Here is a 27,642-nt window from a genome sequence, read left to right on the forward strand (position 1 = left end):
CACCCCCCACCTTGGAGCGTCTTCCACTTGCGGTTCTGAAAGGGGCCGAGAAACCGCTCTTAAGGCACTCACCTGTTTCTTATTGCACGTAATGACCTGCCAAGCAGGGCCACCAGCAAACCCAGCTTCACCGTCCAGGTTCTGGTGGGTAACTGCCCCCGTCCCCCGCTTCCTCCTGGGGTGTCTGGGAGGCTCAGAAACTGCCCTCCAAGGGCACTCATCTGTTCCTTATTGCACTAATACCTCATTTACAGAAATCCACTTTGACTTTCCAGCACTGCAGTTGTGACAATTTAGCAATCCTGCTTGCAAGCTACAAGAGCTTGAGGTCACGTCCACCTCACCAGTATCCCAGAGACCCAGCACTATCCCACTGTGTTTAAAATTCCAAAATACTCCTTCAAAATGCTACTGGCATTTGCTTTGCACATAAAATGCTAAAAACCTTCAAGTGAAACAAATATCTTCAACAGTTTGATACAACGACATGTGAGTTACACATCTGCCAAGTTGTAAAGCCTCATGCATTTATAACATTTTATGTACGGTCAAATGGTTCATTAATATAAATTATGACAATCTCTAAGAAACAGGTTTTTTCTGGCATTAGATGACCAAAGGAAAACTGGGTTCTGGCTGGCTTGCGGGCCTGTAGAGGCAGACATATCTGCTGACACCAAGCTCCTTCCCACTGATGTGGCCTCATCCCAGGCCCCTCACCCGGATGCCTGCAGGCCCCTGGAGGAGCAAGCTGACCTGTCCACATTTCTCAAATGCACAGCTGTTGCTCACACTGCAGATAGAGTTCAAGGCACGAGCAGGCCACCACGCTAAAAAATACCACGCAGCGTCCACGCCAGGTGACGGTGGTTTTCACTCCATCCCAAAGCCCCAGGTATGAGTTTACAGCCATGATTACCACATGGATTTTTGGACCCTCAAGACATACTTTGTTTCCTTTTATGCAACCAAGTTAAAAGACTATCACTCAGATATAGGCTCTGAAACTGTGGAATAATTATTTGGGAACAGAGCCTCTGCCAGATCAGGATTAGCACTTGGGACAACACCCCGTGACCTCGGTCCACACAAACCCATCCAGACCAGAAGCCTCCCGCACTGTAATTTCTGTGGATTTCTGTAAACGAGGTATTACTGCAATAAGGAATAGATGAGTGCCCTTGGAGGGCAGTTTCTGAGCCTCCCAACCACACAGCCACGTTCAGGCTGAAGCCGTACCACCTCCAGAAACACTGTCCCTCGCCGAGGTGTGCCTGGCTTCTCCCTTTTTCCAAAACTTAACAAAACCTGAAAAGGACAGGTCTGTGTAGAAAAACACAAACTACTTGCGATTCCTCTTCCCAGTTCAGGCTGTAGGAAGCTCGTCTCGGCCCTCACCGTGTTCTGACTGTGGCTTGGTTCCCATAAGAAATAAAGTCAGAATTCTAGTCCCTGTCTCCTGGGCAGTGTGGCAGGCATACATACCTTCAGTTATATGAGGAAAGGCGTGGCGAGCCCCCTTCCTTCAGTAAAACTGCACAGTTCCCAGAACCCCGATGCCATCCCCCTCACACCACTGTGAACACCTGGACAGAGCACATTTCAATGCGTGCACCTTTGTGGGCTAGTTTTCTATTTCTCCACTAAATCACCCCAAATTTAGCGCCCTAAACACTGACTTATTTTCTCACATTTCTGGAAGCTGGAGTCCAAAACAGGTCCCACCAGCTAACGTCGAAGTGGCGGCAGGGCTGGCTCTGGGGAAGCGACCGTCTCCTTGCCTCCCGCAGCCTCTAGAGGCTTCCACATCCCTTGGTCCATATGGCACCCACTGTCTCCAGGACCCACAGCGGCTCTGACGGCCCCTCAACTGGAAGACGCAGAAATGTCAGGAGACCGGGATCTAGTGCTAGGGCCAAGCCTCCCCTACCCTCCCAGCTCCTCACACACTCCCGTGTGAGCTAATATAGATTCCACTTTAACTAGTGTCACCTGTGTAAGGGGTAAGTGCCCAGCTGTGAACTGGTTAACCTCGCCCACACAAACCCCGAGAATAAACTCACAGGCCATGGACCACTCCACAAGCAATAAGTGACCACCTGCTCAGGGACCTCCATGCCCCAGCAGAGCCCTCCGGTACCTCCTTGTGAGCTCAGACTGGCGGCAGGGATCTGCAGCGCTAGAGGGCCCTGGATAAAAAAGACAGCTCCCATGTCGGGAGGCACCCGCCCGCGGTTGGGTTCTCAGTACTTTAATTGCCCAGGTGGACAAGCCGCGCCGCATGCAACCCCATCACCAGAATAATGGCTGCACGTGGCGAGTGCACGGGTGGCCACCACTCAGCCCAGCTGGCCGCGCTAAGCACATCACCACCGTGACGCCCAATCAGACTCAACTGCTGGAACAGTCCCGGCATCGGCCCCCACAACATTCTGGATCACAATTCAGAGTAGTGATTGCGATCAGGGCCACACGTGGCTGAATGTTTTTACAGGAGGATGCCACAGCTGGACTGACGCCACAGCTGGATCTGGCTGGACTGAGAGCATTTCCCACTGGACATTCTTACAACACCATTTTATTTGCGCTTTATTAAACTTCTATGGCTTTTTTCTGCTTATCTACTTTATGGGAGTGTTTCTTGTTCTTATGACTGCGGTGATACTTCAAGCTACAACTATCAATGTGTAAATTAGTTTGGAAGTCGCCTTATCATTAAACATTTCACAAGCAAGCAGTCAGAGGCACCTAACCCGGAGGCCTCTTTTCTTCTCTGAGCCAAAGCTACCTTGGACTCAAAGAAAATGGCACATGGAGAGGGGCTGGATCTCCAGCACCCATTCCTAGGGAGCCTCCTGGGGAGCAGATATGGAGGGAGAAGCCCTGGGTTAAGGCACTGTCGTACTAAAGAAAAGTCTATTTGGGTAAAGTAAGCACCAGACTTAAGAGATTAAGCAAACCATGAAAAGAAACCACTAACCACAGCTTCTCCAAAACAGAACTAAACTCCCTTTAGTTTGAATTGGAAAAGCAGAAGTGATGATCAGGATACAAAAAAAAAAAAAAAAGAAATGACACAGTGTCTGAACACAGGAGAATAATCAAGGGCCACTGTCTCTTCCTGTGTCAGTGGGAGCCTCGCATCTAAGCTGGATTTAGAAGGTTGCTACTTTGGACTGAAAGGTATCCCCAACCCTAGTTTGTAAGCAAGTGGAGCAGAATGCTTCAATTATTTCAAGGTTTAGCGGTAAAGCTCTGCAACTCTCACAACCATTTTAATTGGTGTGAATTTTAAAGTGACTCAATCTGTTGGCTGGAGTATCTAACGGCTTAACCACGGGGTCACGTTGGAAAATTTTTCCAATTGCTTTTGTTTTTCCTACTGAAGATGCATTTGAACGTTCTTGTAGTTTGCAGTTGGCTGGTTCTGATGTTTGGTCCTGAGGAGGCCCAAGTATCCGTAGAGGAAGAATCTGAAACCTCAAGCCACTCGAGTGCTGTCTGGGCAGATGGAGACCCCAACCCGAGGGCCACTGACGGACTCAGCATGGGCACAGGGCCGCCCGACGCAATGGGCCACGTATTTGCTGCTTACAAAACAACATAAGCACACACCCCCACGTGTGCACACATGCTCTGTACACGCTCACGTCTGTCCATGCCAACAACAGCACACACCCCGAGGTGTGCACACACGCTCTGTACACATCTGTCCCTGCCAATGCCAGCACACATCCCCAAGGTGTGCACACACATTCCATACGCGCTCACATCTGTCCCTGCCAATGCCAGCATACACCGCCAAGGTGTGCACACACGTTCTGCACACACTCACATCCCTCCCTGCCAATATGAGCACACATTCCCAGGGGTGCACACAGGCTCTGCACGTACTCATGTCTGTCCCTGCAGCCTGAGTCAAACAGTCACAGAGAGGCAGAGGAGGAGGAAAAAGGATGTGATGGGCACTAAGGTCCTGGGCCGGTTCCCCTCCCTACCTCGGGAGAGACCCCTCATGTGATCCTGCCATCACTCACCCTTCCGCCTCCATCCTCCATCCTCCCACAGGGATCAGGAGGATGCCCACTGCACAGAGCTGTGATGAGCATGAACAGAAGATGGCAGGAGCTCACGCCAAGGTGCTGAGCACGGGGCCTACGGAGTGCTTCTTTCTGCTGTGGCTGACATCATCAAACAAGAGACTGACACAGCTTCTGCAGAGAATGTCACTTGCTGAGAAACTGAAACGTGTGACCTAGGAGCCTGTGAAGGTCTAAGAACAAACCAACAAACCAAACGGTTTTGTTTGTTTTTCAAACACCATAGCCTGTTTTTTCTTTTTTTTCATGCTCTACCTTGGGTATCATTTAGTGAAACTGAAACGTGTGACCTAGGAGCCTGTGAAGGTCTAAGAACAAACCAACAAACCAAACGGTTTTGTTTGTTTTTCAAACACCATAGCCTGTTTTTTCTTTTTTTTCATGCTCTACCTTGGGTATCATTTAGTTAAATTTCAAAGTAAGTCCAATAAATACACAAAATCACAGGACTGAGCATGGAGCATTGTTTCATTTCATGTCCTCCAGCCTTTAGGGCACATTAAGGAAAGACATGATTCCAGGATTCCCATTAGAAAGGCTGCCCTGAGGCACCTGCTGGGGCAGCCAAATTGCAGCTGTTGATGCTGCCCCCAAGCTGCTTGGATGAAGCAGAAGATTCCGGAGGTCTCCTCTCTTCTGCCCCTTGTCCAGGAGAGAAGGTGGGGGGAGAAAAGTGAGAGAAGATAGGAAGAAGGAGGGGGGAAGGAGGGAGAGAGGAAGGGGGAAGGAGGGAGAGAGGAGGGGGGAGGGAGGGATGGGGGAGGGAGGGAGGAGGGGCATGTTCCATCCACCAAGGCAGCTACACTGCAGAGAGAATGGAGGGTGTGTTGCCTCTCAGGACAGCAAGTTCAAGCTGTTTATAATTGTTAGCGTAAACAGTGACCAGCTGAGGACAGGGCTGTCATTGGAGTTGACTTTTTATTTTCATAGTTGATATTGGGGACCTGGACCTAAAGCACCGTGCCTTGCCCTTTTGCCAGATGGGCCTATGCTTCTCTATACTTGAGTCTATTTGACTAAATACCCGATATTGACTAGGAATTATGACGTGTAGGATACCCCTTACCACAGTAACGTCAAACTCATGTTCTAAATGCAATTTGTTCAGGGACTGGCTTCTAACTCTGGGTGGGAATGTTAAGCTCAGTCCAGTTCAATTCAGTAAGCATTTATCAAGAAAATCCTAGACCAAGAGCTCTGTTAGACACTGGGTATGGGGTGATGGGGATACGAAGATGTGGAATTAGAACTCGAGAAGCTCAAATGCTTCCATTTAATTCCCTAATGCAATTACTAAGCTTCAACCTGATGGCTGTAATGTCTAAATTCACTTTTTCTTTATTCCAGTTCTACATAACAAAGCGTAAATAATCACAGAGGAATGATTCTGTGTTGGACTATTCAGTGGACAGAGTAGAGCATTCTGACCAGTGTGAGACACTGTCTCCATTCCCAGGGAGCCCGTGAGGTGGCTGCACAGAGCACACACGTGAAGATTCAGGAACACGAGCGTCAGGTGATGGGAGGGGCACGGAGGCAGCACCAGAAAGATGCCTGCCGAGAGGCCGCTGCAGCCAGCCTGGCCGGGAAGGTCACAGGAGTGGGCACAGGCATCTCCCTCCAGCCGCACTTGGTTTTCAAGAGGACACATGCAGGGAAGGGGATGACACCGAAATGCTGTGGCACTGAGGGAAGGAGAGGAGGGACACAGGGCCAAGGGCTGGCCACCATCCCTTGCGTCCCTGCCTCTATGATCGCTGCCAAAATCAGCCGCAACGGGGAGAAGTGAGATGGGTGAAAGAGGTGGACAGACTTGGCTTCCATGGAATTCACAGATTCCAGTCATTAAAAATCCCTTCTGAGTTTTCATCTGGAAAACTTTGCAAATGTATTTAGCAACAAGAGGCAGAAGATGAAGCCAACACAGTTGGGCTCAAACCGCCGCCCTTCTCCTTCTCTCTGCATCCAGGACCCGCCCTGAGCCCCTGAGTGCGAGGACCCGGAGCTGCCCAGCCCAAGGGAGCGGCCCCTGACCAGAGGAGGGAGCCGCACAGCGGGGCCCCCAGCATGTGGATGGCAGGATCTGTGCTATGTCAGTCCCAGGGCCCCAAGCAGAGAAGGCCTGGGGCTCCCAGCTGAAGTTTTGCTGTCTCCTCTGTCACCAAAGTCGAGAAGGACTGAGTGAGACCAACGTCGGACCTGCTGGCTCCTCGGTGGCTGGCGATGTTGCCCTCAGGCTGCGGGTGAAACCCTCTAGGGAAGCCGAGACAGTGGCTAGAATCACAGCCACGAGTGTTCCTGGGGCCCTAAAACACAAGCGCAGCCTGAGGAAGGCAGCGCCCGCTCAGATCCCCGTCCAGGCTTGTGTGCCACACTCGAGAGGCACACGGCACCAGAACATGGCGCTTTAAGTGACTTTGTGGGGTGTAGGAACACAAAGTGGGGCCTCGAGTGGCTCAGAAGTCACTCTCACTAGCCCGCGGGGACCCGGGCGGCCCCTCTGGATGTGGCTGGCGTCTCTCCAGGGCGGGCTCCAAAGTCCTATGGAGGAGGTGAGTGTCGGTCTTGCTCTGAGGAAGGCCCCTGACAAGTATCCTGAACATGCAACCACACAGCTGGCTGACTCATCTGAAGGGACCTGTTGAGCCACTAGCCAGGGAAGGCTGGAAAGAACTCGACTAACACACGATCCCTGCCCAGGCGCCCACCTGGGCCGCCCACGAGAAAACTAGGGAAGCTGTGAAGACGGAGGTGTGCACGGGGCTGGGAGAAGCCGCACTGGGGACAGGGAGGGACGGAGGGCTGGGCCCCACAAGCAAACGAGGGAGGCGCTCAGTGCCATGAAGACCCCGCTGCACCCACAGCTGCAGGCCTGGCTGGCAGCATGACCGTGGCTTCAGGCGCGGGCCCAGGAGCACGTGTGTTTGGCAGGAGCTGCCCTCCTGGAGCCGCACTACGGGTACCGTCATTTTAGAGGCAGGTACCTGATATCAAGGATGACAATCCACCATGCCACCCTGAATTACAGCCATGTCCTCAGCGGGTCACTATTTACGCTGACAATTACAAAGAGTTTGAACTCGCTGTCCCAAGAGGCAACAAACCCTTCATTATCACGGCCGCAAGCCTCTGTGCGGCCCTCCTCCCCCTCCGTTTCCCGTCGGGGCAACCTGAAGTCCCATGACAGTGACTCAGAGCCAGCCCAGTAGCTTCAGTGCAGGAAAAATCACAAAAACTCAAACACATCCTAAACATGGGCAGTTGGTAGGAGCTGATTCCTAAATTAAACCTGTTCGGAGGCTTTCTGGGCTAGCACAGCTCTGATAACAGGCTTGCGCTTTTTGCTCCCCCTGAAGGGCGGCGAGGAGGCCGGACTCTGCCATTCTGCAGGCTCCAATACATGGAGCCTGCCCTGTGGCATCGGTGGCATGTGCCAGACAGTGTGACCGTCGCCCGCAGTGAACACTCGGCACAGCAGAGCAGGCTTGGGGAAGAACAGAAAGTGACCTCTAAGCCTGCAGAAGACACTAAGCCACACACGGCCTCACGTGCACTGCGTGTCAATCACGGCCGAAGCAGGAATGAGCTCTTAATAGTTCCAGTAAATGCAAAGGCCGCCCTGGAAAACTGCGTGAACCTTTCTGACAACTCACAGGTAGGTAGCTACTGCCTGAGACACGAAGGTAAAGAATTCACCTGAAACTGCATATTATAAAACTTATTTTTAAATGATGGCACTTAATTTGAAAGACTCCCAAAGAATACTGCATTAGAAAGTGACACAGTGAAACCGTGAAGCTGACCACAGGAGTCCCTGGAAATTTCACCAAATGTTGTGTCAAAACTGGGAAACAGAAGAACCGCACCTGATGAAACATTCGATTAATCACTCGAGTCCTCCCCACATACGAAGCTATGTTAAAAAGTGTTCCAAAGGTAGAGAGGATGATATTTCTTCCGATTTCGCAGGGGATGTACACCACCCCTGCAATATGGTTCCTAACATCCAGGGGGCGAGAGGATGATATTAGTCTCAATATTGCAGGAGGTGTACACTCCCTAGTGACATTGTTCCTAATATCCAGGGAAGTAGAGGAAGATATCACTCCCAATAGAGCAGGGAGTGTACACCCCTTCTGTGACATTGCTCCTAATAGCCAGCGGGGGAGAGGAAGATATTACTCCCAGTATTGCAGGGGATGCACACCCCCTTGTGATATTGTTCCCTATATCCTGGGAGGGAGACAATGATACTCGTGGCAATATCGCAGGGGGTGTACATATCCACTGTGATATTGTTCCGAATATCCAGAGGGAGAGAAAATGATGTGACTCCCAATATCACAGGGTGTGTACATCCTCCTGTGATATTGTTTCTTATATTCAGGGAGAGAGGATGATATTACTCCCAATATCGCAGTGGTTATACACACCTCCTGCGATATTGTTCCTAATATCCCGAAAGGGAGAGCAACATATTTCTCTCAATATGGCAGGGGGTGTACACCTCCTTTGTAATATTGTTCTTAATATCCATGATGGGAGAGGATGATATGACTCCCAATATCGCAAGAAGTGTACAGTAGCCTGTGATACAGTTCCTAACGTCTAGGTGGGGAGAGGATGACATTACTGCTCATATCGCATGTGTTGTAAAACTCCTTTGATATTTTGCCTACAATCCTGAGGGGAGAGGGTGATATTGCTCCCAATATCGAAGAAGGCGTACACCCCCCTGTGACACTACACCCAATATCCACGTTGGAAGACGAAGACATTACTCCCAATATCGCAGGGCATGTACACCCACCCTGGGATATTGTTCCTTATATTGAGAGGGGGAGAAGATGCTATTGCTCCCAATAACGCAGGGGCTGTGGCGGTACACCCCTCCTGTGATATTGTTCTTAATATCCTAGGGAAGCGAGGATGATACTACACCCAGTATCGCAGGGGGTGTACACCCACCCAGTGATATTGTTCTTAATGTACTCCACCTCCCACCACCAGGGATATCGGTCCTAATATCCAGGGGAAGAGAGGATAACATTATGCCCTATATCACAGGGGAGTGTACACACCCTCTGTGATGTTGTTCCTAGTATCCAAAGGTAGAGACGATGATATTACTGGCCATATCGCAGGGGGTGTACACCCTTCTGTGATACTGTTTTTGACATTCAGTAGGGGAGAGGACAACATTAATCCTAATATCACAGAAGGTGTACAGACCCCTGTGATGTAGACCCTAATGTACAGGGGAAAGAGAAGACTATTGCTCTCAATATCACAGGGGCTGTAACCACCCTGCCCCCTGTATATTGTTCCTAATATGCAGAGGGGTGGAGGCTCATAGTACTCCCAATATACGAGAAGGTGCACACACACCTGTGATAGAGTTCCTAATATCCAGCGGGAAAGAGGCTGATTTTACTTTCGATATCGCAGTGGGTGTACACAGCCCCCAACCCTAGGATATCGTTCCTAATATCCAGGCGGGAAGAAGATGACATGGCTGACAATATCGAAGTGGGTGGACACTTCTTCAGTGATATGGTTCCTCTTATTCAGAGGGTGAGTGGATGATACTACTCCCAATAAAGTAGGAACCATACAGCCACCTTGGGATTTTGTCCTTAATAACCACAGGGGAGAGGTGATATTACTACCAGTATTGCAAGGGGTGTACACCCCTCCTGTGATACTGTTTCTTATATCCAGGAAAGGAGAAGATGGTGTTAGTACCAATATTGAAGGGATGGACAGCTGCCATGGGATATTGTTCTAAAGATACAGGTTGAAAGAAAATGAGATTCCATCCAATATAACAAGGGGTGTATGCCCCGCCTGTGATATGAATCCTAAAACCTAAAAGAAGAGAGAATGACATTGCTTCCAAAAACACACAGGGTGTACACCCACCCTGTGATATTGTTCCTGTCATCTAAAGGAAGAGATGATGATACTACTCCCACTACCGCCAACCAACTACCACTTCTTTAAGCATCTTGACAACTTTTTGCAGGGAAAACAAGTACACAACCAGCAGGATGCAGAAAATGCTTTTCAAGAGTTCATCCAACCCTGAAAGCACAGAATAAACAAGTTTATTTCTCATTGGCAAAAATGTATTCATTGTAATGGTTTCTTTTCTTTTTCCTTTTTTTTTTTTTTTCCACAGAGTCTCACTCTGTCACCCAGACCAGAGTGCAAAGGTGCTATCTTGGCTCACCGCAACCTCTGCCTCCTGGGTTCAAGAGATTCTCCTGCCTCAGCCTCTTGAGTAGCTGGGATTACAGACACATGCCACCACTCCCGGCTACTTTTTGTCTTTTTAGTAGAGACGGGATTTCACCATGTTGGTCAGGCTGGTCTCAAACTCCTGACCTCCTGATCCGCCTGCCTCAGCCTCCCAAAGTGCTGGGATTACAGGCGTGAGCCACTGTGCCCAGCCCATTGTAATGGGTTCTATTTTGATTAATAAAGATGTGTTGCAGCCTAGTTATACAAATTTAAAATTCATGGTCCAAAACCATAATTACTTTTGCACCAACCTAATACTTTAAGAATTAAAAGAAGCCTTTATATTAGAGAGCCCATGGATGATAAAATCATAAAGAATATTACAATCTCCATAACCCACAAACTTGGTAACTTAGACCAACTGGATGAATTAAAAGACACAATCTATTAATACTAAAACACAGGAGAAACAGGTAATCTATATATATTGATATCTATTAATAAAATGGAATCAATACCTAATAACCTTACAGAAAACTTATATATTCCATAAATCTGACATTCTGTCATGTTATTCTAACTGGTGGGATTCAGGGATTTCCATTTTGATAAGAACATAGGTGAGTCTCACACACTTAATTTTAGGGCTCATTGGTCAGAAAAGCCATGTCCATTATAGGATACTGCGGAGTAATGCGTTATGGAGAATTTAGGCAAGATAATATGATTTTCAGAGTTAAAGGAAGACAACCTGATTTATGTACAGTAATTCCTCATAATATCATAGGGGATACCATATTTAAACTTTGGGGTATCCCGAGGTATAATTCTTATTTGAGCCACCTGTGAATTTCAGGCACGGAGGCTTCCCAACTTTGGTGGCTTTCAATAAATGTGGAAGTTAACTCACAACCTATTTTGTGGAGGCATAAAATTCAATGAGCACTCATTTAACCTTTTATTTTAAATATTATTTTTGTAAACTTGCATTTCCAATTAGTTGAAATTTTTAACCTGTTTCAGTTCTTATCCACTTTTTTTCCCCCCCCTGAGACGAAGTCTTGCCCTGTCACCTAGGCTGGAGTGCAGTGGCATTGTCTCGACTCACTGTAACCTCCGCCTCCCAGGTTCAAGCGATTCTCCTGCCTCAGCCTCCCGAGTAGCTGGGATTACAGGTGCCTGCCACCATGCCCAGCTAATTTTTGTATTTTTAGTAGAGATGGCCCTTCCCCATGTTAGTCAGGCTGGTCTTGAACCCCTGACCTTGTGATCTGCCCACCTCGGCCTCCCAAAGTGCTCGGATTACAGGCCTGAGCCACCGCACCCGGCCTCTCCACTCTTTTTAGGTGGAGGGGAGTAAGGGTTTCTTGGAATTAGGAGGAACTCCCATGTACCCAACCCATTTGGGTAAATTTCTTCCTTCAGAGTTTTTCAAATCAGCATCACCATTGTTAAAGGCCTCCCACATGGTAATAATTGTGCTATAGGGTTTTATAAACGTGAAGTTTATGTTTGGCTGAATGAACCTCCTTGCTGTGGCACAGGGGGGCCATAGGTGTTTTCACCAATTATGAAGCGGGTTCACTGTGCAATGGCTACCAACTTTTCTGAGTACAATGAGGCCAAATACATTCATAGATAAATTCCATGAAGTGAATTGATTACTTACAAATAGCAAACAAAAGACAACAGAAGTCTAGGATTCAATATGAACCACTACCACAAGATCAGGAAGGCTACCCAGAGCAGATGGATGGAGTTTTGACTATAAATGCTTCACTTGCACTACAACTGAAGGACCCCAGAAATAAGCCCACATTGGGTTTTCTCCCAGGATGTGGTTTGCTGGACACAAGGGTTAAAGGCAATTCCGTTTCGAGCAGGGCCTATAACAGAGGCTGGGCTGTTCTGACCAATGTCACTTGATTATCAGGATATTGCCTTCCCAGCATACCATACAGTTATCTTGAGAACTACCAGTAAGAAAGGGAAGAAAATGGCCCTGCACCCTTAAAACTGAAGGATCAGGATATTTGCGGTGACAGAGGCACAGACAGTAGCGACAGAGTGTTCTTGTGAGCCATCTACTAGTTCTCTTAACCGGAGCGTGGCACCAGACCGCTTTTCTATTTCCTTTCAATGGAAACTATTTCAGAATATTTTGAATTTCTACATCTATAGAGTTGTGGCACATGATCACTGGCAGTGTAGACTCTCTGCATGGTTAAAGGAAAGAGTTCAGAAGCCCATCAACCCACATTGGAGGAGACCACCTAATCCTCCAGAGAGTGTCACTCCATCTTCCTGGGGTTAGCTCCACATGCAGTAAGGCCACTATAACTAAGGCCGTCAAGACTTGCAGTCCGAAGATGAGACTTTTGACATGCTGATAAGCAGCAGTGATAAGAAAAGCCCACACACTGGTCAGGAATTTTTCAATGAAAGCAGCTGAGACGCTTCTTCATATGCTTCGGTAGGGGCTAATATCAAACTATTTCTTCCCATTTTCTTTACTCAGCAGTGCCTGAACCATGAGGCACCATAGATGTACACCTCATCAGGAGGGTGTATGGTACAGCAGCAAGGGGAGCAGCAGCACAAGAAACAAACAAGGCCACTACTTCTGCTTACATAATAACTATTGTCTTGGAGTGTAAAATAATTAATAATGTTCACATGGCTGCCCTAAGCACACAGAGATGGTGACCAGAGCAGATGCAGGGACTACAGACATACAGGCTGATTCTTGCTAATTAGGACTTATGTGTTGGCTTACGTGCTGTGCTTTTGTGCATTCATAAGCCAGGGCCTCAAAACTGCCTGGTAAGCACAGGCCAAAGGTCATGCTGGGGTGCAGTTAAACGTTGATGTCTAGGAGATGAGAGCATTTTAGTGTGGAAGAAGATGACAACACCTGAAGACCACAAAACACTGTGCAGACCAAAGGGAACGCCCATCGTCAGCTCACGGTTCTGACCTAGGTGACTGCTGATGTGTTATGTAACAGTCAGCCCACAGCAGGTAGGTCAAGTTGAGCTGGTGTCCTGCATGAGGGCTGGTCCATTCCATTCGTGTTGCCAATTGTTTCAATAGCGTCTCATGCACCCCACTGGTGAGGAAGGAATTAGCACCCTACGTTTACTGGCACCATTAAACATATAACATCTATTACTAAACAGATAAGCCAGATATCAGTTATTAATTACATACAGGAGGATGGTGTAAGCTCTCACAGGCCCAAACAGGGATTAACTTGAGTGTAGAGAGTGGTATAGCATTTAAAAAGTGAGGATATTCCTTTTTTTTTTTTTTTTTTGACACAGAATCTCGCTCTGTCACCCTTGCTGGAATGCGGTGGTGTGATCTCGGCGCACTGCAAGCTCCGTCTCCTGGGTAAACTGTATGTACTTAGGAATTAATACCAACTCATTATTAGCAAAAAATAAGTATCTTTACATCAAGAGTAGTTTTTCATTTAATAAAAATAGGTGGGATGTGTATAATGGACAAGGGATAATCAAAATTTGCCAAATGAGGCTAGTAAGACAATCCCAAGAATTCACAATCATTATTCACTGGTCCATTAATCACAGGACAATACATACAAATGAAACTTACCTGACCGGGCGCAGTGGCTCATGCCTGTAATCCCAGCACTTTGGGAGGCCGAGGCGGGCAAATCATGAGGTCAGGAGTTCAAGACCAGCCTAGCCAACATGGTGAAACCCTGTCTCTACTAAAAATACAAAGAATTAGCTGGATGTAGTGGCGTTCACCTGTAGTCCCAGCTACTCGGAAGGCTAAGGCAGGAGAATCGCTTAAACCCAGGGGGCGGAGGTTGCAGTGAGCCGAGATCGAACCACTGCACTCTAGCCTGGGCAACAGAGTGAGGCTCCATCTCAAAAAGAAATAATAATGAAATAAAAAAATTAAACTTACCTACATATTAGAAAAACATCCAAATTCAACCATGAATCCAGCACATTATCAAATGAATAGACAAATATTCTACCAACAAACTGAAGAAAATATCATCTATGAAATTCAAGTACTACTGCTTAAAGAACATTTACAGAACTCTCACCTCAAGGTTTCCCCGCAAAATAAGGTGAAATGCATACTCAAGACTCTTTAAGAATGGGCCACTGATAAAAACAATATACTTGTAACTTGTGTAACATTTCATAGATTTTTTTCAAGCACTGCACGATAATTAATTTGCATCAGGCTTTCCAAATTAGAAAAGCTTCACTTATAGAACTTCTTTCCCGTGGGAGTTTTCACACGGCTTTTCAAGTAAATGTTAAAACTGAAAATATTCTTGCAGTTTCTAAACTATTAGAGTTTTAATCCTGTGTACGTTCTTGTATTTACAAGGTCCAGCCAGCTACAGCGTGCATTTTCATATGTCCTTGAGTGGGTATGAGAGAAATGAAACACTCAAACATTCTGGACATTCATAGGGTTTTTCTCAGGAATGAGCTGATGTCTTCAAATGGAACTAATACAACCGAAGGCCTTACCATAAATTTAAATTCAAAACCTTTTCTCCACTCTGACCCCTCCCAAATCTTCAGGAAAATCTGAAGTCTTGACCACATTTCCTACATTCTTAAGGTTTCTCTGCAGTGTGAGCTCTTTCATGTTTATGAGGGAATGGGAAAGAGTAAATGTTTTACCACATTTCTTACATTCAAGGGGCTTTATTTATTTATTTATTTTTGAGATGGAGTCTCACTCTGTCGCCAGGCTGGAGTGCAGTGGCACAATCTCAGCTCCCTGCAACCTCCGCCTCCTGGGTTCAAGTGATTCTCCTGCCTCAGCCTCCTGAGTAGCTGGGATTACAAGCATATGCTACCACACCCAGCTATTTTTGTATTTTTAGTAGAGACGAGGTTTCACCATGTTGGCCAGGATGGTCTCGATCTCCTGACCTCGTGATCCGCATGCACAGGGCTTCCCCCCAAGCCCCTGTGGCCTTTTATGTCCTTGAAAAAGAACTAAGGCAACTGAAATGTGCCACCATGCCCAGCTAATTATTTTCTTTGTTTTTGTTTTGAGACGCAGTCTCCTTCTGTCGCCCAAGCTGGAGCGCAGTGGTGCGATCTCGGCTCACTGCAAGCTCCGCCTCCCAGGTTCATGCCATTCTCCTGCCTCAGCCTCCCGAGTAGCTGGCATGAGCCACCGGGCCCGGCTTTATTTTATTTTTTGTAGAGACAGGGTTTCATCACGATGCCCAGGTTGTTTCACATTGTTTTAATCCAGGCTGGTTATGAACTCCTGGGCTCAAGCAATACACACACCTTGGCCTCCCAAAGTGCTGGGATTATAGGCTGAGTCACTACACCCAACCTCTATATCATGACTTCTTTAGTGGCACATAAGGTAACTGGAACGAGTGTAGGCTTTACCGCATCTCTTACATTCATAGGGTTTTTCTCCAGTATGAATTCTTTTGTGGAGGTGAAGGGGACTGAGGCGACTGAAGGCTTGGTCACATTGTTTACATTCATAGGGTTTCTCTCCAGTATGAGTACTTCTATGGTTACAAAGGGAACTCAAACAACTAAAGGCTTTGCCACATTGTTTACATTCATAGGGTCTCTCTCCAGTATGAATGCTTCCATGGTCATGAAGGGAAGTGGAACAGCTGAAGGCTTTATCACATTTGGTACATCTCTCTCCAGTGTGAGTCCTTTCATGCATCTTAAAACAAGAAAATCTGAGTGTTTTCCCACATTCCTTACATTCGTAGGGTTTCTCTCCAGTGTGAGTTCGTCCATGTTATAGACAAGAACCGGAAACAGTGAACGCTTTACCACATTGTTTACATTTATAGGGTTTTTCTCCTGTGTGAGTTCTCTGATGTCTTTCAACTGAATTGAGAAAATGAAAAGCTTTCCCACATATCGTACATTTATAAGCTGGATTTCCACTGTGCATTATCCTGTGTCTTCTAACACCTGGAACAGAAAGAGTTTCCCACACTGTTCACATTTATATTGCTTCTCTCCATATGGTTTGTATCCTGAGTGAGCTAGGATGTGCCTATTAAGGAGGGAATGATGTACAAAGACTTTTCCACAAATACTGCATTCACATTGTTTTAATCCAGTAGAAATGTTCTCATTCAGATCAAGATTTGGAATGTGGCTGACAGCTTGTCCATACTGACTACCTTCTTTGCTTTCACACAGTCTCTGTACCATATGATTTCTGTAAAAAAAAAATGACAAGCACATTACTATTGGTTGGTTTAATAACTTTCTACTCATTCATAGGTCTTCGACTTACACTGCTACCAATACTAGGGAAAATGCATTTTTGTTTTGTTTTTGTTTTTGTGCCATGACTGAATTATTTGAAAGTAAATGGGCTACTACTGAAAACACAGCTACCACCTACATGGCTATGACCAAAATAGTAACATTCATATATACAATTTTGTAGTACTATTTTCAAGTAAACTGTTTTCCAAACACTGACTGCTACACTGATGTATGTTACATTTTGGGTGAAATTTTTCTAAAAGGAAATGAATTTCAAGTGACTCTTATTTGCTTTGATTGTTTGTTTTTAAATTCATGACATGCTAAGATTCCTTCAGAGGACTTTATTTCCTCTTCTCGGTGCAAATTATCTTCTATCTTTCCCGTTTTTTGAAGTGATCTTCAATATTCTGGTCTTTCCGTTTTTTCCTAAAATGCAGATGCACAAAATTATCATGAATTATTTCAAACTATAGAAACATTACTAGATTTCATGTTCATTGTACACAGTGCCCATGCCTGATTTATTCACCAAATCATTCCCTTGCCCCATTCCAAATCACAAATAGCACTGATGATAGGGAAATACTTCTGTAATTAAGTGAAATGTGTTGTCATTCTTAGCTACAGAAGCCAGGTTCCTGCAGGTTTCCTGCATCACTTCTCTGTAGAGATTCTTCTGAGAAGAATCTAGCAAAGCCCATTCCTGCTGGGTAAAGTTCACAGCCACATCCTCAAAAGCCATGGAGTCCTAAAACATTCCACATATGTGGATAGAAGGATGAGTGACACTGAGAGCACTGGGAATGTATACTCAATTCATAAGCTGTTTACATGATTCTAAAATTTCCAAGCATTTATTCTATGACTTGATTGTCACAACTCTTACTCTGTTCACACATACTCCCTCCCACACAGCAGTACTAATGCTAGAATTGAACTATTCAAAAAGGCAACAGCAAAGTAGAAACACCCATCTCATTAGAGAATCCAGGGAGTGAGATTACGATATGCTGCTAGGAGTTACCTTTTAACTTCACTTTGTACATTTCGAGTACCTGTCATACTAAAGTCCTACCTGATGTGCATAAGTGAGTTAATATTATCAGTCCTGAGACTACTTATTCTTAAAAATACCTGCTCGCAAAGTTCAATCTTTGTATTAGGAACTTACATTTTGAGAGGGATTCCACCAACCCAAGTAATAAGAATGACTCACTGCATCTAAATGGCTTATGCAGTATATTTTCCAAAACTTCTTCTGCTGAAAGTCTATTATTTTGTGTCACTGCAGTGGTGCTTAGGGAACCAGACACAAAAACACAGTCCGAACACTAAGTGTTCAATGAATTTCCCTGGTAGACAATATTTTACATGTGCTGTCACTTGTTAACTGTGGAAGTGAACCCATTCCACGTGATTACACCAAGAGAGAATAGGCTTATTAAATTTAATTGAGTAGTAAATAAAACCAATAATTGATATTTAACAATACTAATACAACAATTTTTCAAATTTCTATTGCACAATATCAAGGCAGAAAGGAATAAGAGGAAATAGGACACATGCTTTTTAAAATGACATTAATGTCACCACTTCCAGATGCTATTCCTATGAAACCACATAAATTCCCAAATCAGGTGGTTTTAGGCAAGAAAAGCTACTCTTTCATATGCAGTAAAAATGACCAATGTCTAATCATTTTTAGTCATCTAAAAAAAGAGTGATGGCTTGTCTAACATACTTCTAAGATTTTCAAGCAAAAATATTCAGGACAGCACAGTGTTAGCAAAGAGATGAGCAAGCAGACCAAAGGAAAAAAAAAGTCTTAATGACCCAGCATCTATATGGAAAGTTGAGGAATGATAGAGTAGGCACTATAGAATAGAAAAAGAAATTACATGCACTTTAAAATATGAGGCAAACCAGGCTGGCATCTACTTGGGAAAATGCATTGCATTCTTCTCTATTCCATGAACAATAATCATCTTATTATATATTCAAATACAAAAGATAAAACCAGAATACTTTCAGAAGTCACAGGAAGATTTTTTTTTTAATGAAGGATTAGGCAGAATTTTTTTTATGTAAGAAAAAAGTGATAAAGGAACAGACAAACTCAAACATATTAAAATTCAGGGGATGAAAGGAAAATAGAGTGGGCCAGGCGTCGTGGCTCACGCCTGTAATCCCAGCACCTTGGGAGGCTGAGGCAGGGGATCACCTGAGGTTAGAAGGTTGAGACCAGTCTGGCCAACATGGCAAAAATCCCGTCTTTTTGTTGTTTGTTTGTTTATTTGTTTTTGAGACGGAGTCTCGCATTGTCCCTTGGGCTGGGGTGCAGTGGCAAGATCTTGGCTCACTGCAACCTCCATCTCCTGGGTTCAAGCAATTCTCTTGCCTCAGCCTCCCGAGTAGCTGGGATTACAGGTGCCTGCCACCATGCTCAGCTAATTTTTTCGTATTTTTAGTAGAGACAGGGTTTCACCATGTTGGCCAGGCTGCTCTGGAACTCCTGACCTCGTGATACAACCACCTTGGCCTCCCAAAGGACTGGGATTACAGGCATAAGCCACCGTGCCAGGCCTAAAACCCTGTGTTTACTAAAAATATGAAAATTAGCTGGGTGTGGTGGTGGGTGCCTATAATCCCAGTTCCTCGGGAGGCTGACACAGGAGAATCACTTGAACTCGGGAGGCGGAGGTTGCAGTAAGCAGAGGTGGCGCCACTGCACTCTAGCCAGGCTACAAAGCAAGACAGCATCTCCAAAAAACAAAAAACAACACTCAGACACCCAGATAAGAGGATACACATGTGTCCACTGTCATAAATTCTTCACCAAGCTACAAGAGGGGAACTGACATTTTGGTGAATCTTTATAAATCATCAATTTATCTAACACACTTTTATTTCACCAGTAGCATTTACAAAGCTAAGTCCTACAATTCCATTTGAAATTACCCTTAAAAAGAACAGAACTTTAAAACTTACTACACTCACTCTGGGGAAGAAATAAATACGAATTTTTAGCAAATGAAATACATCATTTTACCCTACCTCTTTGGAAATAGTATTTTTATCTTTCAAGCTGTACTGACAAAATGTATCTTACAGTCAGTGAAAACCTGAAACTCAAATAAGAGGACAAGCCTTTTCAAGGTAACAAACTCAGGGAGAGGCAGTACTGACTCCAACGCAGACCTTTCTAAGTGTCACAGCAGGCCATTCTATCCCTTAGGACACCCATCCTGTTCAGTAAAGTACTCAATGACCACCTACGAGGCACTGGCACTGCTCTTTGTCCTCCTGTGTGCCTTAAGTGCATTTTAATATTCAGGTTCTTGCACATCCTCTCTGGGGTGGGTTTTCCTTGTCCTTTGGGACGGTTTTTCTCTCTTCACAGGTCTGAGACAAGCTAGAGAGCAGAAATCATTTCTGCCTTTTCCTGTCAATATCAGCATCCAATTGGCAAACCATCAATGTGTCTTCGAGGAATAAAAACTCGGGCCGGAGGAATAATTTTAATGACCTAACTTTCATGACATTACATTGTATTGTCCATTAATTTTAATGTCCTAAAATTTTAATGACCCTAAGGGGTCACCATTTTAGATGAAACTATACCAGGAGATTCCTCTAAGGCCAAGAGCATCCAGCTGCTCCCCTGAGAGACTCTACCCCATACCTCAGGCTGTCCTTGGGGATGAGATGACCCTGGGGGCTGATACTCACTAGACCCTCCAATAGACATGGCTACTGTGGGTATCCTGGGTCATCCCCAGACAGTTCTAAAATGCCAGGACTAGGAGAAGACAGGAGAGTGGCTGAGGACACAACACCCTGTCAAGTTTTCACGGGGGGACCTCAACCTAAAGACATCTTGGTAATATGTACACTTAGGAAAGATGAAAAGAAGAGAGGTACAAAGATTTTTTTTACAGTAGAGTGTCAGATGATTTATTCTCTGCTTTCCTCTCATGTAAAATGTTTGGAAACAGAAAAATATTTTGGCCAAGGTGCCTCACGCCTGTAATCCCGGCGCTTTAGGAGGCCGAGGAGGGTGATCAATTAAGGTCAGGAGTTCGAAACCAACCTAGCCAACATGGCGAAACCCTGTCTCTACTAAACATACAAAAATTAGCTGGACGTGGTGGTGGCGCCTATAAGCCCAGCTACTTGGGAGGCTGAGGCAGGAGAATCGCTTGAACCCGGGAGTCAGAGGTTGCAGTGAGCTGAGACTGCACCATTGCACTCCAGCCTGGCGACAGGGTGAGACTCCGTCTCAAAAAAAAAGAAGAAAAAAAAAAAAATATATATATATATGTGTGTGTGTGTATATATGTATATATATGTGTGTGTATATATATGTATGGTTTGCTTCCTCATTCACCTTATCAAAGACTCTCATTTACGCCCCTCCCGTGGACCCCAAACCACAAACCATGACTGCGGTACCCGTTTATGAATCGCGTTTGCTCAAACACGCCCTTTAACGTTTTAACAAAGCCTCAGGTTAATTTTAGGGGGAGAAAGGTGGGACTGGAAGCTCCATGAACCACAGCTCCTCCCACGCTGGAATCCCGCACACCGAGTCGGGATCTCCCGGATCACCCTCCCGTGGTCACCGCACTACCTGGGTGGGGGAGGCGCGGGGTTCCGGAGAGGGCTCCGGCCGGCGGAAGTGGCGCCCACAGGTACAGACAGGACGCAGGGGTCCCGCTGCCCGCACCGCCCGGCCCTGCACAGAAGGGGACTGAGGCCCGGCTGCGCCGCGGAGACTGGGTCCGCAGGTTGCGCAGCCCATGGCTGGTTCCAGCAGGTTTCACCCAGCCCTCTTCCCCACCTCGGGAAGCCAGGCGCAGTCCACTCACCGTTCCTCGGCTTCCCGGGTGTCCCGGCGTCAGCTAGGGATGTCCCAACACCCGCAGGTCACAGGGTGGCCGAGGCTGCTGCAGAAGCCACCGGGCCTCCCAGAGCCAAGAAGTAGCAGCGGAGACTCACAGGAAGAGCCTACGGTGGCGAAGGCGAGACAAAGCGCCCGCCAGCCGGATCCCGGAAGCCGCCCTCCCTTTCCGGCGGCGCGCCTGATTGACGGGCCCCCACTCCAGCGTCCTTGATTGTCTGGGGCTTCAGGCCCCGCCCCCTCAGGCCCTGAGTGACAGGAGATTGCGATCTCACGTGAGGCTGGATGAGGCCAGAATGACCGTTTTGGCCTAGCGGTTTGTAGGGCGTGCATCCTTCCTGCGCTGGGATCTGACCACGCAAGGAGCACATTCGCATTTAACCTTGTATACAAGATTATGGCTATTTTGCGTAATAAGATATAAAATTGCAAGCAATATAATGGCAATTCTGTAACTGCCCAGTGGGTTCACCTTGCCCGCTACCTAGACAGAGCCGGTTTCTCAAGACTGGGGGGAATAGCAATAGAGAAGGAGTAATTCACGCAGAGTCGGCTGTGCAGGAGACCGGAGATTTGATTTTTATTTTATTTTATTTCATTTCATTTCATTTTATTATTTCTGAAACAGAGTCTTGCTCTGTCGCCCAGGCTGGAGTGCAGCCTCGGAGTTTTATGATTATTCAAATCAGTCTCCCTGAGCATTTGGGAAAAAGAGTATTTAGAAAGTTTATTTTGCCAAGGTTGGGGATGCTTGTGCATGACACAGCCTCAGGATGTCCTGATGACAGTTGCCCAAGGTGGTCAGAGCACAGCTTGGTTTTGTTGGAGATAAATGCTCGGTGTCGTAAAGTGAAACTAGCACTTAAGCAAAAGTTTTCTCAGCAACGCAATTTACCTCTGTGGAAGCGTGCTGCTCGCGTCAATCACAATCGCAAGAGCACAGGAACAAAGAAAAGCAGGGGTTTTTATTCCTAATGCAATCCCTACCTCTGGCATGGGCTGGGGCCAGACCTCAAGATCTACACTGACCCCGTTGGCTATTTGTGAACACTTTCCCAAATAAGGAAGGGGGAAGGAAGTCGTGAGTTACAACGGTGGGACATGTGGTTTGGAAGGGAGAAATGGGTGCAGAGCAGGTAACCAAGGGAACAGATGTGAGTTATTGATTAGAACTGACGGGGGGAAGGTTGTTTACAGTAACTAAGGGCAAGGAGGCATGGAGAACAAGAAAGTTGAGTTCGAGAACAAAACACAAGAACGTTAACATGCCAAACCTTGGAAGAGAAACTGACTGTATCTGACAGTTTTACACATTTTAGGGAGACAGGAGACATCAATCAACATATGTAAGATGAACACTGGTTTGATCCGGTACAACCTGAAGCAAAAGTGGGTCAACTCGAAGCCAGGAGGGGGCTTCCAGGTCACAGGCAGGTGAAAGAGGAACGCTTGCATTCTTCTGAGTTTCTGATGAGCCTTTCCAAAGGAGGCAATAAGATATGCATTCCTCAGCGAGCAGCGGATGACTTTGAATAGAATGGGAGGCAGGTTTGCCCTAAGCAATTCCCAGATTGACTTTTCCCTTTATCTTAGTGATTTGCGGGGCCCAAAATATTTTCCTTTCCAATTTCCCCCTTTTGTTTTAAAAATATTTTGGAGAAAGCATTTTAGAAGAAAATCAGTCTCTGGTGGCAGGTTTCGTCTGACTTCTCATGGAGTAGCTGAGATTACAGGCAAGCGACACCACACCTTGCTAATTTTTTTTTTTTTTTTTTTGGCAGAAACCGGGGTCTTCCTCGGTTGCCCAGGCTGTCTCTGGTGCCCAACACAGGGCTCCCCGTAATCTCTACAAATAATCCAGTGAAGGAACACCAGAGCGTGGAAAGCTGAGGACGACCGACAAAGGACTCCCGAGTAGGTTTTCACTTCAAGCTCTAGGGTAAGGAGGGCGCTCGGGGAATTCCAGGGAAACCTCAGGAAAATGTGGGTGGAGCTGAGAGTAAGTTCGCTAATTACTTAAGCCTTGTGCAGCAGTTACTGCGCCGCGGAGGGGTAATTGTCAGCACCCAAAATCTCACATCTTTGTTCCGTCTGGTAGACAAGTATTCTCCTTGGTTCCCGGAATATGGAATCATGAATGTAGAAGATTGGGACAAGGTGGGATCAGACTTAAAACCAGCACAACAAGAGGGCCGCGATATTCCCGTCTCTGCTTGGTCTGTGTCGTCTGCAATTAAAACAGCCCTGGAGCCCTTCCACACTGAGGAGGAGAAGGAGGATTTTCAGGATGACATAGGAAAGTTGAATAATCAGGAGTCTAATTATCAGCTAAGTGAACCATGACAGTCTCGTTTAAAAAAGGGTGAGAAACGGGAAGGTATGTATACTAATCTCCAAAGACTTATAAAAGAAACTGTGCCACCTACTGCGCCTCTAGGGGAAGGTCTGGAATGGCCACCCCCAGGCCAGCCTCGTGAATACTTGGAAGGGGAGCCTGAGACCCGCACCTTGCCGCTCCTATTGTTGCAGGCCCCGCCAGTAACTATGGCGAAGGGAAGCTTCAGGCTTGTCCAACAGCCAATTAGGATGAGGGAATGATCCAGGCTTGCCCACCTGTTAGTTATGGTAGAGGAGTGCTGCGAGCGGGTCCAAATACAAATATGGCACAGGGACAATCCAGGCATCCATTCGCCAGGCACAAGAAATGGGGGATTTGAATGCTTGGCAGTTTCTGGTAATTATTTCACCAGCTGAGGAGGCCAGAGAACTTACTCAAGCGTGCTGGGAGCCATTTCCTTTTAAAATATTAAAAGACTTAAAGCAAGCAATTGGACAATATGGGCCAAATTCCCCTTATGTTCATTCCTTGCTACAATGTGTGGCTTATAACAGACGCTGAATACCTATGGATTGGGAGGCACTAGCCCTTCCACTTTCCACCACGAGGTGAAAAAGACTGAGACTCCACCAGATGCAACTGCCCAATCTCAGACATTCCAGCCACCAATATTGTGAGCCAAAAGGACCTTTTTTACTTATAAATTACCCAGCCTCAGGTATTCTGTTACAGAAGCACAAAACAGACTAAGACACAAATGTAGGAAAAAACTCACTGAAGGTGTAGGGAAAATGGTGTTGACCTAAGTCACTTTGAAAATGAATAGAATTCGTATGCTGAAGGCAAATGAACTATACTTCATCACTGGATTCCATTTTATAAAGTTCTTTCCAACAGAAGCAATTGTGAACAATTGTAAAACCACAGTATCTGTATCTGGAATAAAGCAATGACTTACATAAGTCACAGATGGTAGGAACCAGGTTTCTCACTGTTGAAGTGGGAGGTTACAAATTAGCAAGGGGAGAAGGCTAGAATGATTCATGTGATAGTAGATCAGAGGTGGAGACATGAACATAAACTTATGTTTAGTTTAATATAGATACACACAGTTCTACATAGGAAACTTTATAATTAGGTGTGTATAGGTAGGTTAGACACACACATATACTTCCTAGCATTGCTAATGAAGAACAAGTGCTATTCAACAATGTGCTCATTTGGCAGCCAGATGTAAGTTTTCCTACCATTCTGAAAGGAATCAGGCTCTTTGGAGAAATGTCTGATACTAGAACCGGGACAGTAAATATAGGAGTCGGGATAATCTTGAAGTATCAGAAAGTAAGTACTAAAAAAAATTAAAATATATCAAAGAAAAATAATAGCCAATAAAAACAGCTACTGATGGCCAACACAGGAATGAATTGTAGTGTTGAATAATAACTAAAGCTGAAAGTAATTATCTAGGTGTCTGTATTTGTATACACAGGTGAATAAGAAAACAGAGTTGCATAGAAATCTCCTTTGCAAAAGAATTCCAAGTAATTGATGTAGACACTCAGCCATCAATAATGTGGAGCCAACTCCTCACTCCGTAAGTGTGGGCTCTGCACAGTGACTTGCTCCAAAAGAACACATGCAGTATGGGCAAGGAGGAAAAATAACTTCACAGTGGAGAAACCTGACAAACAGTAGCTCTTCCAAATGATCCAAGTGAACATCAAAGGTGACAGTTCACCTTGAGAACATGCAGTCACAATGGGGGACATTCTACAAAATTCCTGACCAATCCTCCTCAGTAATGTCAAGGTCATCATGACACGGAAAGCCTGACACATTGTCACAGCCAGGAAGAGCCCACAGGGACGTGATGACTACATGTCATGTGGGATCTTGGATGGGATCCTGGGTCAGAGTAAGACAGAACCAAGGGCATCCAAATGAAATATGAACTTTAGTTAATAATAGTCTATCAGTATTGGTTCATAAACTATGACAAATTATGTAAGATATTAATAAGCCATGTGAGATACACTGAAGATGTTAATAAGAGATGAAACTAGGTTGCAGCTACATGGGAAATCTCTGCATTTTTGGGGGGGCAATTTCTGAGTAAGTAAAAAAATGATGTAAAATAAAACTTTATTTAAAAGTTATATTTTTTTAACACTTCCTTGTTTAATTATTTATATCATGAATTACTAGTAATTGACACTGTTAACTAGTCCTGTTTTTAAAAATAAGAGCATTTATGACACAAAAAATTAAACAGTGCAGATTGATATATAAATCAAAACAAATGCTCTTTACATGCTTTCCGTTAGAGTAGTCACACATATGTGTAAACTTAATTATCATATTTTTTTCTTGTGTTGTGGTTGTGTCCCAGGTTCATTCTCTAAAATGCCGTTTGCCTTAGACCAGGAAAAAAAATAACCTTATAGACTCTGTTTCAATTCATGGCTAAATATTTTCAAAAGAGTGACTTTGTAAAAATATGTTCCAATGGAAAATTGATTCGTTGTGATGGGATCACTTATTCCAAAGACTTCTTGTCTTTATTTTGTGCCCATGCCTACCTTTTAGTCATAATACAACAGAATCAAATATTAGCCACTGGGAAAAAATATTCAAAGAAAGAAAGAATGTGGAGAGAACTTATGACATTGATGATTCAATGTTTTACCACAATGCTTTCTAAAACAGAAGAGTGTAAAAGGATATTCAAAGTCAATTTCCTCAGTGAGGCTTTGCAGAAAATGAGGAAACTAAGGAAACAAAAATGGCAGGACATTCTACAGGTGATTTTAGATGTTGCTATGTTTTACGGGAAAAAAAATACTTTTACCTTTTAAAGAATCACAAAGAATTATTGGAAACCCAAACTCTGGAATGTTTGCAAATTTAGTTGAGCTTCTGTGTAATTATGTCTATATAGCTAGCCACAAAGTTGATGATTTTTTTAAAATCTGTGCCTTATTTGTGTAATAAAATAAGCAATGAATAATTAATGCTCATAGGAAAACATGTTAGACCTTTTGAAAGGAAAATCAATCTTGGGGACCCAAAATCACTAAACTAAAGGGAAAAGTCAAGCTGGGAACTGCTGAGGGCAAATCTGTCTCCCATTCTATCCAAACTCACCCATCTGCTCACCGAGAGAAAGGCATATCTGATTGCCTCATTTGAAGAGAGTAATCAGCAATGCAAAAGGATGAAACCATTTGTCTCTTACCTACCTACGATCTGGAAGCCCCCTGTCTGGCCTTCTGAATTTTCTGGACTGAACCAATGTACATCTTACACATATTGATTGATGTCTCATGTCTCCCTAAAATGTATACAACCAAGCTGAGCCCCTACCACCTTGGGCCCATGTTGTCAGGACCTCCTGAGGATGCATCACAGGTGCGCATCCTCAAGCTTGGCAAAATACACTTTCTAAAAAATCTGAGAGCTGTCTCAGATTTTCAGGGTTCACACATGTAACGTAGGATGTCAATGTTTATAAAACAGACATTGTTCTATCTACTATTACAAATATGCTGCCAATTAACCTTGGACTTTCTCAACAAAATAAAAAATGTTGATGAGGTACAAATAATATATTTAAACTTAAATAATGTTGCAAGTTTTAATATGGCTACTTTTCAATTTTTCAATACTATTTTTTACTACTTTAACACTGTAAGAAAAATTAGTAATTAAAACATGAATAAAAGCGTTTACAGGGGGTGCACATGTTTCCTCCAGCCTCTGCCCATCCCCAGCTTTCATCCCAACTGTCCT

The 27,642-nt window shown here is 45.1% G+C and overlaps 1 long non-coding RNA gene across 2 annotated transcripts in view; it reads right to left on the reverse strand.

Annotated features, from left to right (window-relative positions):
* The window catches only part of LOC144339565 (uncharacterized), a 110,356-nt gene extending 88,713 nt beyond the window's left edge, over nucleotides 1-21,643 (reverse strand). For both annotated transcript variants that reach the window (XR_013414733.1, XR_013414732.1), the window contains exons 1-2: nucleotides 21,484-21,643; nucleotides 14,428-16,559 (exon numbers count right to left, since the gene is read on the reverse strand). This is a non-coding gene — a long non-coding RNA (uncharacterized LOC144339565). The remainder of the gene's footprint in view (nucleotides 1-14,427; nucleotides 16,560-21,483) is intronic.
* Nucleotides 21,644-27,642: the final 5,999 nt, after the last annotated feature.

The sequence above is a fragment of the Macaca mulatta genome, chromosome 3 (genome assembly GCF_049350105.2).
Source record: "Macaca mulatta isolate MMU2019108-1 chromosome 3, T2T-MMU8v2.0, whole genome shotgun sequence".
Taxonomy (NCBI): Eukaryota; Metazoa; Chordata; class Mammalia; order Primates; family Cercopithecidae; genus Macaca; species Macaca mulatta.